The 12,317-nt window shown below is 48.3% G+C and overlaps 1 protein-coding gene across 1 annotated transcript in view; it reads right to left on the bottom strand.

Annotated features, from left to right (window-relative positions):
• Window positions 1-8,729, bottom strand: part of DPYSL5 (dihydropyrimidinase like 5) — an 86,301-nt gene extending 77,572 nt beyond the window's left edge. The window contains exon 1 of the mRNA XM_068564541.1: window positions 8,469-8,729. The gene's annotated coding sequence lies outside the window, so the exon portion shown is untranslated. The remainder of the gene's footprint in view (window positions 1-8,468) is intronic.
• Between the last annotated feature and the right edge of the window lie 3,588 nt (window positions 8,730-12,317).

Here is a 12,317-nt window from a genome sequence, read left to right as displayed (position 1 = left end):
TAAAAGAGAAATGAAATATCTAAGTGCTTAAGGGACTCAGAGTTCAAGCAGTAAATCTAGGTTTTAAAGCAGTGATAAATCTGATCTCACTCACTTGCTTATATGAGAACCAATACGAAACATGAAAGGTCACATGACAGGAAAATATTCTTTCTCAGGAACAACTTGGGCTGTGAATGGGTCTTATAAGCAAAAACCAGCCAAGTTTGGAATTCATGACTGCCTTGTTATGCTCTTTTGGTGGCAAAGGTTTCATTACCATCATCCTATAATTGTACCTAAATCGCTGCTCTTGATCTATACTGGCCAAGTTTATCACTGCCATCTCTCCTGGGCCAACAATGAAGACAAGCTATGGAGAGGAGATGGGTTTGCCTATATCCACAATCTGGATAGAGGCTACTGCTCATATCTTTGTGCCTCATCTTTATTGTTTTTCAGTAGTTGCAGGGGTTTTTCCGTTATAATCACGTTGTAATGGGAACTATACTCAATATTTTATAATAACCTATAAGGGGAAAGAATCTGGTTTTGTTTTTTTGGGGGGGCGGGCACCGTACCACATGGCATGTGGGATCTTAGTTCCCTGACCAGGGATGGAACCCGCACCCCCTGCAGTGGAAGCGCAGAGTCTCAACCACTGGACCACCAGGGAAGTCCCAGGGAAAGAATCTGAAAAAAGAATGTGTGTCTGTGTGTGTGTGTGTGTGTGTGTGTGTGTGTATATATATATGAATCAGTTTGCTGTACACCTGAAACTAACACAACATTGTAAATCAACTATACTTCAATTACAAAAAGAGAGAAAAAAAAGAAAATAAATAAATAAATAAGATTAACAACCCCCATAACATGTGCGTTTTAAGTCTTTTTAGAAAAACCCACAAAAAATGAGATATATGCTATACTTCTAATTCCCAAATAAGAAATATGAACTTTGCAATTACAAGCTGACATTTCTGAGGCGTTTTTTAAGCCACAGAAATCACACAATTCAAAACTGCTATCTGACCCAATACAAGAAATCCAAAATAGTTAACCAAATAAATATCACTTGTTAATCTTGTTCAAGGCTGACAGGACATCTCTGGAATGATCTTTGGACCCATGTTGCAATTATAATCTGATTCTCAGCTTTTCCTTAAGAAACAGGAGTAAGGAAATTGCTGTAGCAAGACCAAGGCTGAAGCACATCCTTGGTCTTTAGTTTAGAAATGTTCACTTCAGCTACTGTAGAGTCAGACACAGCTAAAGTTCTATTTTTTTGCTGAAGAATAAGAGTTGAAAACCAACCTCTGATCAAGCCACTAAATTATGCCAGCATTTAGGGCTTTTAAAAACAGTTTAATCACAGCATTGCATGCCTTGGGATTGACTTTTTTAAAAAAAATTTCACCATTAATCTTACTATTTGGTGTGGTCTACTAAAACACAACATATGCATATCCTTGACCTGAATTCTACTCTTAACTATATACCCAAGAGAAACACACGTTTGTTCACAAAAAGACAGGTACTAGAATGGTCACAACAGCACTATTCATGACAGCACCAAACTAGAAACTAGCCAAATACCCATTAACAACATAATGGATAAATAAATTGTGGTACATTTACACAATGGAATGCTATATAGCAATGAAAATGAGCATATAAAATGCAACAAACGTAACACTGAGCAAAATAAGCCACTTTTTGAAAGAGTACCCGCTATATGATTCCATCTGTAAAAAGTTCAAAAATAGGCAAAGCTGATCTATGCTGATAGGGGTTAGAGAACTTGGAGGAAGAGTAGTGACTGGGAGGGGACTTAAGGGGGGTTTTGGGATATGCACTGGTAATCTGTTTCTTCATCAGGTGCTGATTACATGGTCATGTTTAGTTTGTGAAAATTCAGTAAGCTATACACTTACGATTTGTATACTTTTCTGTATATCTGTTATACTTTACTAAAAAGTTTAAAAAATAAAAATATTTTAAAATACACTCTCAATCCCCAAAGTTACTGTTTTATGTATGTGTGTGGCCCAAATATTTGGCAATATGCCAAACTTAAAACATTCCAAGTAACTTTCTTAAAGTTGAGTTTCACATCTGTTGGAAACAGGAGCAAAAAGGCATTAAATGAAAAAATTGGGGGCTACATTTGAATTTTATAACAGAATGAATATATTGATCTACAAAGACGAAAATCCGGTTGAAGCACTAAAAATGGGAAAGGAGGCGACTTCTCCATCAATAGTGGTCATGCTCTGGGGAAGGACAAAGGGAAGGACAGGACCAGACAAAAGCAGGGAGAATAAAGACCGAAGGCCTGAGAAGAGGGAGCCCATGGCGGATTTGAAATCAACAAAGGGAATGCTTGTCAGTGGACAACAAAGGGACACAAATATGGTGTGACTGAGTCCTGGGCACTGCTAGTGTGTACAGAACACATTCACAAGGAGTTGAGGCAGTGACAGACCCACAATCTTTGCTAAAGCCGATGAAAATGGACAGATGTTGGGAGGTGGGGAGCTCAATTCAGAATGCAGATATTCTCCTGTCTTTTTTTTTTTGGCTGCACCGAACGGCACACAGGATCTTAGTTCCTGACCAGGGATCGAACATGTGTCCCCTGCCGTGGAGGCGTGGAGTCTTATCCACTGGGCCACCAGGGAAGTACCTCTCCTGTTTTGATTCAAGAGAGTCTAGTCATTCATAAAACCTCAACCTCACTTGGGCCAAATGATTTTAAATTTAAATGGGGAGTTAGAGGTCTCAATGGCTGGAAAATCCTGTAAAATATCATCTCAATCTTTCAGTTGGTCATTCTTTCAATATTATCTATTGAATGCTTGCTCTGAGCATTATTTTGTGCTAGAAGCTACATGGATGAAAAAAGAGGTCCAAATTCTATTTTCAACAAGGTAAGGAGCACCATTTTGTAGTGGGATAAATAGCCCATTGCTAAATTCTTTAGTTTATTGTAAATCTTATACCCAACAAGTAAGGTTCTTATCTTGGGGTAGTGCTTAAAAGCACGGACCCTGTGATAGTTTTTTGTGGCAACTTGGCTAGGTTTTAGTAGTCAGTTATTCAATCAAACACACATCTATATGTGTTGCTGGGAAGGTATTTTATAGATGTGGTTAACATCCACAGTCAGTTGACTTTAAGATTTTCCCCAATAATGTAGGTGGGCCTCATACAATCATTTGAAAGACCTTAAGAGAAAAACTAAGGTTTCCCAGAGGAAGAAGAAATTCTGCCGTAAGATTAACCATTATGGGGCCCACACAACCTCAGCTCCCACATGAAAGCTTCCAGCCCGTTGGCCTGCCCTACACACATCAGACTCGCCAGCCCCCACAACCACATAAGCCAATCCTTATCGGTTCTGTTTCTCTGGAGAACCTCGACTTATACAGACTCTGGGTAGGCCCTTTGGGTTCAAAGCTTGGCTCTACCACTTCTCTAGCTGGCTGGTTTCTGTACCTCCGTTGCTTCATCTGTAAAATGGGAATAATGACAGTACTGTACTTAACTCACAGGAACTAGAACAACCCCTAACACAGAGTTAAGTGTTTTGAAAATTTGAAAATGTTTGTTAAATAAGTAATTCTGTGCTGCCAAATTTATATCTTAGCTGGAAAACTTGAGCTAAGAAATAAACTCAACAATTTTTATTCCCAACAACTTGCCACCAACCAAACATGATCGCTCTTTCCCACACCAAGAACAGAACATCCTCGGAACAACAGCATCTCACCAGTTATGGATGCCTGATTGTTCTTCAGACGGTGTAGGAGCAGGGTGAGTTGCCCGGCCAACTCTATACACAGGGGCAATTTGGCAAAGCTGGGGTCAGAGCACTTCTGGAACATTCTTAACTCTGCAAGTTCTCAGCTGCTCAAAACAGCTGTGCTTAAAGAGGCTCAGACTCAGCACAGAGCTATTCCTGCTATTTACAAGGGTGGGAGCTTCAGAAAGGTGTCCTAATCATTCTTTCTGTTCCCACTGTCGATACCCTACAGCAGCTTGCCCCGGCCCCTGGTGATATCCGCACCAGCTTGCCCCAGATGAAAGATTAAATGGGGAATCAAAATGTTTTTATGGGCACACATTCTGGGGTAAGGGTATGATGATGGTGCTGATGGTGGTAACTAACATGTATTGAGCACTTACTAGGTGCCAGAATGTGGTCTCAGTGCTATACATACATTAACTCATATAAACCTCAATGTACAGACGAAGAAACTGAGTCCCTGAGAGGAAAATAACTCATCTAAGGATAGATGGACAGAAAGTGGCAGGGCTTGGATTTGACCCCAGGCTTCCTGGCTCAGACCAAGGCTCTCCCTCCTGTGTACATTGTCTCTGAGTCTGGATTGTGAGGAGGGAGTCGAGGTGGGAGGAGGCAAGGGAAGGAGCACAAAACTGGGCTGTGATTGATGGGAGGGTATGAGAGGGTCAGGGGATGCTATGGTTAAGTCCATTTATTTTAAATGGAAGAAATTTCGAGGATTGAAACAGAACAAATCATATACAATATTCTTTCACAAATTTCTTTTGTTAAAGTATATAATGTGTCTGCTTTTATACATATATATCAAAGTTCATTAAAGATTCATACCACAGTATTTGAACCTTTCATCTTCAAATAAAAAATTTAAGACAAAGTGATTTTGAAATTATTTCTTATTTATTCACTAGCAGTGCAAGAAAATCAAATACCTTCTTGTTATTCTCATTTGACTTTATTTTATACCAACTTCTCCCTACAGGTTCTCACACTGACAAAGATTTCCTATATTATTATTCTTCTATAAGCTCCTGTCAACTAAGTCTTAGAAGACTTTTCTGAAAAAATTTTCTTATAGCTCAGAAAACAAAAATGTATGAACAGGATCAGATTCTATCAGAATTTGTTTAGTTTTGGCACCAGAAAGATATCTTACATACTCTTTTCTAATAATACCAACTTCTCTGGCTCTCAATATTTATCTAAATCCTAATTTACCCCAGAGATTTGTCCACAGTTGTGATGGCCTTTGGCCTACAGTTCCCTGGAGCTGAATTCTGTGTCAGAGGAGCTATTATTATTAAGGAGGGAGAATTCTTAGATATCCATGGCAGGACAAGGAGAGGTGAAGGTACCACAGATGAAGCCAAACCAAGTCCTCAAACCAAATTTTGGCCAGTTGTGCAGACTTGCCTTGCTGGGTAACTGTTTCCAGAGGTGGAAACATGCAGTGCATTGAGAATACTGAAACTACTCTGGCTTACATCTGCATCTGGGAGAGGCTATGCTGAAAACAGCCAGGTGTTCATGTCCCATGAACATCTTTTCTATACCTAGCTGAGCTCCCCAAAGGCACCCTGGAATTCTGGGTACATAAAGTCCTTCTCTGGAGCCACTTGTCTCTCCCCTCTGTCTCCCAGGCATTTTCACAGGAGGTGGGAGGGGGGCGTGCTGCTTTCTCTCTATCCTCCCAATAGAAATGGGCTGGTCATACTGGCATCCCTCATCTATGAACTGACTCCCCATGGGGAAAAAAATTGGGTTGGATATTCACACAGTGCTTTAACAGGATTACACCCTTAAACAAATCCATAAGTTCCTTCAAGAAGAATAAACCAACAAAACATTCCCTCCTGGAACTTTTCCTTTGGGAAATGACATTAAAACACACTTCGCATTGGAGTTTTTTCATAAGAAAAAACCTTCAGCCTCAGATTCTGGGTGTTCTAATACTGAGATTCCTGGTTTTCACTTAGTCTGGAGATAGATAGGTCTATTAATTTAATTAAACACATCCAATGAACAACATTCCAGCAGTCCTTTGTAAATTCTGAGAGGCACCTCCTCAAAGCACCATCCTTTAAAAGCAGCAGGATATAGCCTACTGCTGCTGCCACTGGGTACAGCCCAGATAGGAGGACTTCACTCTGGCAGCAACCATACGTTTTGGGCAAGAGCCAACAGTCACATCACAGTCTCTCACCTTATGCATCAACCTGAGTAAAACTCTGAGGTTTCAAGGCTAGGCTAAGAGAGCCGAAAGGCTCATCGGTCAACTTCGCGCCAAATATGTCATACCGATTTGTCCTATGATGCTCTGACTGTCATTTAGCCAAGCTTCCTCCACTCCTGGAACAAAAATGCTTCTGCCTTGCTTTTTTCTTTTCTTTTCTTTTTTTTAAATGAATGACCATTTAAAAGTATAAATCTATGCTAAAGAGTCACCTTTAATATCAGCTAAACAATTATCAAAGAAAACCTATAAAATAGAATGCTAGTTTCTGGCTGTCATTTCACATGTCAAGACGCTGAGGCGCGGCATGAAAGATGCTTAGACAGCAAGCAAGACTATGAGTGCATGGAAAGCTCTGTTGAACCCCTTTTTGTGTTTCCATTTCTGTCCATCTGCTTTCCCATGGGCAAGGAGATACCTCCTATCACAGAGCCATCCCTGTCTTAGGTCAGCAGACAATACCAGCGAAAACTGCAGGATGGATACCCTGGCTTGGGTGTGGTCACTGGCAAAGGGAAGCACTGGTCCCCTGGCTGCCGGCTCTAAGGCCCGGAGTGGCACCCGGGGCGTGTAATCTCCACGACAGCTTCTCCTCATTTTACCACAGTCCGCACCAGCCCTGACTACTCCCTCTAGGAACACACAGCAGACCTTCGATGTGGGCCGCCTCGCCAGACAAAGCCGGCTACTCAGGGAGCCCGCTCAGCACCGAGGCAACCTCCACAGGTCGCCCCAGACCGTCTCGGTGGTTGGTCAACTGCAAGGGGCAGGGGGCGGTGCCGAGGTCAGAAGGTACCAAAGCCAGGGGCGGCGTCTGTCTGCCGGTGCCACAGTCTAGGGGGACGCGCGACTCACACCAGGGAATTAGCGGCGGGACTCGGTTCCCCAACACAAACCCCAAGAGACGAGCACGTGCCCTGTGATTTCTCCGGGAGCATTTTCTGCACCAGAAAACTGCGCACTTCAGTTCTGGGGGGTGCCTAGTTCGCTGTCGGGCGGATACCAGTGTCGGCTATTGTTCTCCGGGTCTCCCGGGTGGGAGGCGTCCCCCATTCCGCCTCCCTGGCAGCATCTGCCGCTGGACCAAGCCTTTCAGCTCTGCGAAGAAAAGGGTGTGCCTGCGGCGCTGCGGATTATCACAAAACCCTAAACGAGTCCCTGCGGGCTGGTGTCAAGCCGGGAGACAAAGCTCCTCGCGGGGACAGCCAGTTCGGTCCCGGATCCACCATCCTGGGTCCGTCGCCCGGTGCAAGAGCCACGCCCAGCCAGCCACAGGACAGCCAGGCCCATCGCCAGAACTGAGGGTCTTCAGGCCCGAGACCCGCGACCCCAGCTGCCTGACCCTCCCTTCCCCGGAGACCTCCCTCCCCAGGGAGACCCCTCCTCCTCACCGCGCTGGTCTCCTCCCCAGCGTCTACCCGCCTCAAACCCAGGCAGTCTCCACCCTCCAGCATCCCTCCTCCCCTCCACATTCTTCGTCAGCCCCAGCCTCGCCTCGCGCCACCTGCTCCAAGCTCCGTCCCTCCCTCCTCAGACCCTTCTCTTTCCTCCTCAAACCCTAGTCTCCAGTTTACCCCTCTTCCCAGATCCAGTCACCTGTCCCCACCCAGCTTCCCCATCTCCCATTTCCCCCCATCTTTGCTCAAACGGAGGCCTCGCCTCCGCCTCTCTCCATCCCAGCTTCTCTCCAGCTCGGACTCCTGCCTCCTCCCCGGGCCTGGGGCGTCGACGTCTCTCGCTCGCCAAGATCGATGCAGCCAGAAGGGCTCCCGCGCTGGGCTCAAGCGAAGGGACCCAGCTTGGCGCCCGCCGAGAGGGCCGCGCCGCAAAAAGCGGCCTTTGTGGTTCAGACAGGTGCCTCGGAGGCGGCTGGCGAATCGTCCTCAGGCGTCCGCTCCGTTAGCCGGACGTGTGGACGGGCCGCCGGGTCCGGTTCAGGCTGGGCAAACCCCAACCCGCAGGGGAGAGGGACAGAGGGTGTCTGCGGATGGGGGTGGGGGCAGAGGACGGCGCCGATCTAGGACTGGGGCCGGACAGGCCCACGGCCAGCAAGCCCCCACCCAGCCTTCCAGCCATTCACTGCGCCTCGACGAGTGAGGCTGGGCGTCTACTGTGTGCTAGGAGTGAACCCCCTTCAACCAAGCCGCCTCCTCACCCCAGTTCTTTGCAATCCCACGAGCACCTATTAAACGCCTACTATGAGCAAGGCACCGCTCGGCGCTCTGGGAGCTCTGTGGGCTTACAAAGAGGAACCGATTCGGGCCCCAGTTTAGCCCGGGAAGGCTGCCGCCATTCCCAAACCACACTTCCCGCCGCGTCCCCCGCAGCCGGGCCCCTAGGCGCACCCGGACCCCGGCCCTATTGTGCGCCTCCCAGAGAAACAGAGACTGTGTGAGATGGATGTCCCAGCCCGGGGAGAATAAGCCCACCGCCCGCCCCGCCATCACCCACTCCTCCGGGATGCCGCGGCTGCGAGGGTCCGTCGGTCGGTGGGTTCTCCTCCGGTCTCGCCGCGGCGCCGGAGCTGCGGGTGCTCGGGGCGGCGGCGGCTGCACGCTCGCTCGCTCGATAGCCGCCTTGGCGCGCCGGGCGCTGGAGTCAGAAGCCGCGGGCAGGGGAGGGGTCTTGGGTGGGGGCTGGAGGCGGCCTCGGCCAATCACCGAAGCGACGGCTCCTCCCCAGAGCTCCCCACCTCTCGCTAGCAGGTTAGGGGGAGGCGGGGACCGGCGGCGCCTGGCATCCTCGGCGCCGGTCGCGGCCGCCGCTTTGGGACTACAACTCCCGACAGGCCCTGCCGCAGGGCCAGGGTCCGAGAGGGGACGGAGGGCGCGGCCTGAGAACCCGCCGACCTCCTGGCGCCCTTCTCCGCGTTCCTTTGGATTTCCATGGTGACTCAGGACACTTAACAAAGCCCGGGCGCTTGGACGCGCTGATGCACGGGTCCCCTGGGAGGGCTACCGCGTCCCCTCCCCCTGCAGGACCCCACCCGAGGGGCTGAAACAATGCCCCAGTCGCCTCTCCCGGGCTGCTGCCGGGCTTCCCCTTCCCTGCAGGCCGGGCTAAGGCCGCCTGGTTCCCGCCAAGACCCAGTCCGACGCCTTCGAAATGGGCGCCCGGCTGAATTGCAGGATGGAGAGGGCGGGGCGGGGGTGTAGTTATAAGAAAATATTCTCACGTACAACGTGGACGGCCACTCGGGGCCACCTAAGTTCGCATCTGCACCCTCTGGAGCCTGGAACCCGGAATTCATTCTCTCGGCCAGCGCTTCTCCATCCAGAGCTCTCAGGTCTAGCTGCCTGTCCTATTTCTGACACCTCCTTTCAGGGCGTGGTGAAGCCTCTGTAAATGTTTTATGATTCAATTTACATTCGCTTCACCTTTTTTCTTCACATTTTGAATACACACAGAATTTAACAAAATCAACAAGTCTAAAAAAGAGAGAGGATCACCATGCCTTTACCACCTCACTGATCCCCTCTCAGTCCTTCACCGTTTATCTGTTATTTCAGTAGTTGTAATAATAGCTTAGATATGGTTTAGTAATTTGCCTCTTTTCACTTATTGTCACTCCAAAAGCGTTGCTATTGATACGGTGTTAAAATGCAGCATTGAGTCCTCACTCCAACCCCATACCGGGGCCCCTGGGGAACCCCAAGGGGCTGCTGTAGAAGCCCCTCCCCTGCTGGGCTCCTGGGAAGGGGTGAAGATGAGGGAGTTCCCTGTCTGTAGCCGCACAACCATGGCCCCGAGAGATGTTTCTCGCTGCAGGATATATTCAAACAAAATGATGCTTCACTACTCTGGAGGGTCCCTCCTCCCTGTCTCAGCAAAATCTACCCGGGCCCCGGGCCCCACAGAGCCCGCCGAAGCGAGGTCGCCTTAGGCCGCTTGCTCAGTACTCCTTTGCAGTGGGCTCAGAACCTGGTGCAGGCCAGGCTGGCATTTGGGCCTCACTTCTGGATTACCACCATAGAATCTCCACTTCTCCTGGGAGGAAGGTTTACTTCTTTGCCCCCTCTCACGTCGTAAGATTTTGCAGGGAGCCCCCAAATGAGCCTAGGGACTACCTCAAAGCATCCCCAACCCAGAGGAGCCCGGGGATGTACCTGTGAAAACCAGGGGGGAGTGGCTCCTCCTTCCCCCACTGCTCCAGCTTGGGGCATTTCCGTAGGGATTCCCCCAGGCTGGCCAACTTCTGCGCTGACCCAGGGATTTAGGTAAAATGGGTTGAGCTTGAGGGAGGTGGAGTGGAGCCCAGAGGCGGCTCACCACAGCTGGGTCCACTAGAAAGTTCCAGGCTGCACTTTTTGCCTAAAGGGGGAGGAAGCCCTCTAGTGGCAGTAAGCTTTTTCTGCAGCATTTAGTGGACCTCATGTTTGGAGTCCTGCTTCTTTGCTTTACTGGGCCTACCTCCCTTGGTCAGAAAAGACCTACCTGGAGGTTATTTGTAGGCTTGGGACATTGCTGAAAGTCGCACCCAAACCTGAGGTTGTAAATAGCCCCAGTAGTTGATTTTAGTTGTATTTATTTATTTTTAATTTAGGCTCTCTCGGGAAGTAGAAGGAATGCAGGGCTTGGGGGGTCACACATCCCTAGGTTGGAATCCTTGCTCTTCTTTCTGGACACTTGACCTTGGGAAAGTTACTTAGTCCATCTGAACCTTAGCTCCCCACAGAGCGTGGGGACCATAATATATTCTTTTAACCTTGCTGTGATAATTACATGAGGAAATGCATATAAAAAGGCATAGCACACTACCTGACATATAGCATGTACTCAACAAATGTAGCTATTATTATTCATTTATTCAGCAATAGTTGTTGAACAGTGTGAGGGATATAAGAATATGACACTCCCATTATAACAGCCACAAAAGGCAGTATGCTGTGACTTTTATTGTAAAGCTCCTATGACCAACTGAGGTGAAGTGGAATGTCAATTCAGACAAGAGAAAAATCAGCTCTGAACAGATCGTCAGAGAACGGAGGCACTGGATTTGGATTTCACCTGGATATTGATTTCCTGAAGGGTTCTAAGCAGAGGCCTGAGATTCCAGGCTGAAGGAGTAAAAGTTTGTGGATAGGGAAGCTGAGGGGTGTTTGGAAGACAGCTGAAGATCCCACCATGGCTTGAAAGTCCAGTCCATGAATGGGAGTGGTGGGAAGAGAAGGAGGATGGCAAGGTAGGCTGGAGTCGGGGCCAGGCTTCACACAGCTCAGGGCTACTGGTTTTTATGAGAAAATGTGTTTGGGGTTCCAAATTGCCTTAACAGCAAGCTTCTGAATAATGGGCAAGTGAACGGCTACCATCAAAGGGGTAGGAGGAAAGAGTAGTAGGTGTTTTTAGAACACATTTGACCCTTCCCCCTGCACACGGCAGGTAGCACTGCTCATCTCTTGCAGATGAGGGGATCCAAGTCCGGAGAGTCACGCTCTCTAAGTAGCAGAACCATGGTTCCCAGCCCCATCTGCCTGATGCAAAGCTGAACTCTTCCTGCTCCAGCACGCCCTCCCCTACAATCCGCCAGAAGGTGACAGACCGTGGTGACCATGAATGACCAGCTGTCAAGGGGAGGCAAGCCAAGTCATCGGCACCCAGATGTTCCTCCTGCAGTTTCAACCCGTTCCTCCTCGAGGTGCCCTCTGAGAAGGGGTGTTCTCCAACATTCCTGAGGACCTTTGTGTTAGATTTCTTCCTTGGCCTTCTCTTTCCACCTCTTTTCCCCCCTCATACTTCTCCATAACAACCCTACTCTGGAGTTCACGTTGTGACGTCTACTTAGCCGTTAAAAAAATTGTGAGCCAGCAGTCAAACCTCTATATTCAGGTCAGGGCCACGGGGCAGGGGCCAAAGAGGAGTCAGGAAGATGGACAAGTGGACACTGAGAGGGAGAGAGAGAGAGAAGAGAGAGAGAGAGAGAGAACAGAGGAAGCATGAAGACGATTAGATACACAAACAGGGACAAAGGGGAATGAGACTGGGAGCGTTTCAGACCCCAGAGCTGTGGCCACCCAGCCTGACACGGAGACACAGGAGAGAACTGGGGAGGCTGGGGGTGGTGGTGCTTGAGCTGAAAATAGCAAAGTAAATTCCAGTGGCTTATCACTACCCTTGAAATGCTGATGAACTCTTCAAAAATTTAAATCTTTCCTTCTGGCCTTGGAAACCTTTTTTTTTCTTCTTTTATATTTCAATTTCAAAGTTTAGTTTTGAAATCAAAGTTTGTCTTCTCTTGGAACCAGAAGGAATCACTGGATGATTCCAGCTGCCCTGGCCCCATTGTGGAAATCTACAATTTTA

Source organism: Eschrichtius robustus, chromosome 15 (assembly GCF_028021215.1).
Source record: "Eschrichtius robustus isolate mEscRob2 chromosome 15, mEscRob2.pri, whole genome shotgun sequence".
Taxonomy (NCBI): Eukaryota; Metazoa; Chordata; class Mammalia; order Artiodactyla; family Eschrichtiidae; genus Eschrichtius; species Eschrichtius robustus.
Note: the sequence above shows the minus strand (reverse complement) of the source record. Positions and strands in the feature narration are given on the sequence as shown.